Consider the following 2,500-nt stretch of genomic DNA (forward strand, 5'->3'; position numbering starts at 1 on the left):
GGGCCAGGTAGTGAGAAAAGTGAAGAAGAGCGGAATGAGTTCTGGAATGAATTAACTAGGTGTGTAGAAGGACTGGGTAGAAGGAATTATGTAGTTGTCATGGGTGACTTAAATGCTAGAGTGGGCGCTGGAGAGGTAGAAGGTGTCATTGGGAAGTATGGCGTACCAGGTGAAAATGAGAGTGGTGAGAGACTGGTAGATATGTGTGCTGAACAAGAGAGGGTAATAAATGCTAGCTTTTTTAAAAAGAAAGATAAAAATAAGTATACATGGGTAAGAGTGGCAAATGGAAGAGTAGTAGAAAGGGCATTAATGGATTATGTGTTGATAACTAAAAGAATGTTTGGAAGATTGAAAGACGTGCACGTGTTTAGGGGTATGGCTAACGGTATGTCAGATCATTTTTTGGTGGAAGGAAAATTAGTTGTAGCAAAAGAGTGGGTGGATGTAAAAGGGAGCTAGTGAGGGTTGAAGAGCTAATAAAACCGGGGGTAAAAAGTAAATATCAGGAAAGGTTGAAAATGGCATATGACGAGGTGAGAGTAAGAGAAACTGGTAATTTAGAGGAGGAGTGGAAGTTAGCAAAAGAAAATTTTGTTGGGATTGCAAGTGATGTATGTGGCAATAAAAGTTGTTGGAGGCAGCATAAGGAAGGGCAGTGAATGGTGGAATGAAGGAGTGAAGGTAAAAGTGGAAGAGAAAAAGAGGGCTTTCGAAGAATGGCTGCAGAGTAATGGTATAGAGAAGTATGAAAAATATAGAGAGAAAAATGTGGAAGTAAAGCGCAAGGTACGTGAGGCAAAGAGGGCAGCTGACCTGAGGTGGGGTCAGGGACTGGGTCAGTCATATGAAGAGAATAAGAAGAAGTTTTGGAAAGAAGTGAAGAGAGTAAGGAAGGTTGGCGCAAGAATTGAAGAGACAGTGAAAGATGGAAATGGAAGGTTGTTAAAAGGAGAGGAGGCAAGGAAAAGGTGGGCGGAATATTTTGAAAGTTTGCTGAATGTTGAGGATAATAGGGAGGCAGATATAATTGCTGTTCCAGGTGTTGAGGTGCCAGTGATGGGAGATGAGAATGAGAGAGAGATTACAATAGAGGAAGTGAGGAGAGCACTAGATGAAACGAGAGTAGGAAAAGCATCTGGTATGGATGGTGTGAAAGCTGAGATGTTGAAGGAAGGGGGTGTGACTGTACTTGAATGGTTGGTGAGATTGTTTAATGTGTGTTTTGTGTCGTCAATGGTACCAGTAGATTGGGTCTCTGCATGTATTGTACCACTATATAAGGGTAAGGGAGATGTGCATGAGTGTTGTAATTCAAGAGGTATTAGTTTGTTGAGTGTAGTTGGAAAAGTGTATGGTAGAGTACTGATTAATAGGATTAAGGATAAAACAGAGAATGCAATCTTGGAAGTACAGGGTGGTTTTTAGAAGAGGTAGGGGTTGTATGAATCAGATTTTTATAGTTAGGCAGATATGCGAGAAATATTTAGCAAAAGGTAAGGAGGTGTATGTTGCGTTTATGGATCTGGAGAAAGCATATGATAGAGTTGATAGGGAAGCAATGTGGAATGTGATGAGGTTATATGGAGTTGGTGGAAGGTTGTTGCAAGAAGTGAAAAGTTTCTACAAAGGTAGTAAAGCATGTGTTAGAATAGGAAATGAAGTGAGCGATTGGTTTCAGGTGAGAGTGGGGCTGAGACAGGGATGTGTGATGTCACCGTGGTTGTTTAACTTGTATGTTGATGGAGTGGTGAGAGAGGTGAATGCTCGAGTGCTTGGACGAGGATTAAAACTGGTAGGCGAGAATGATCATGAATGGGAGGTAAATCAGTTGTTGTTTGCGGATGATACTGTACTGGTAGCAGACACAGAAGAGAAGCTTGACCGACTAGTGACAGAATTTGGAAGGGTGTGTGAGAGAAGGAAGTTGAGAGTTAATGTGGGTAAGAGTAAGGTTATGAGATGTACGAGAAGGGAAGGTGGTGCAAGGTTGAATGTCATGTTGAATATAGAGTTACTTGAGGAGGTGGATTTGTTTAAGTACTTGGGGTCTGTTGTTGCAGCAAATGGTGGAGTGGAAGCAGATGTACGTCAGAGAGTCAATGAAGGTTGCAAAGAGTTGGGGGCAGTTAAGGGAGTAGTAAAAAATAGAGGGTTGAGCATGAATGTAAAGAGAGTTCTATATGAGAAAGTGATTGTACCAACTGTGATATATGGATCGGAGTTGTGGGGAATGGAAGTAATGGAGAGACAGAAATTGAATGTGTTTTAGATGAAGTGTCTGAGGAGTATGGCTGGTGTATCTCGAGTAGATAGGGTTAGGAACGAAGTGGTGAGGGAGAGAACGGGTGTAAGAAATGAGTTAGCGGCTAGAGTGGATATGAATGTATTGAGGTGGTTTGGCCATGTTGAGAGGATGGAAAGTGGCTGTCTGCTAAAGAAGGTGATGAATGCAAGAGTTGATGGGAGAAGTACAAGAGAAAGGCCAAGGTTTTGGTGG

This window comes from Palaemon carinicauda, chromosome 8 (genome assembly GCF_036898095.1).
Source record: "Palaemon carinicauda isolate YSFRI2023 chromosome 8, ASM3689809v2, whole genome shotgun sequence".
Lineage (NCBI taxonomy): Eukaryota > Metazoa > Arthropoda > Malacostraca > Decapoda > Palaemonidae > Palaemon > Palaemon carinicauda.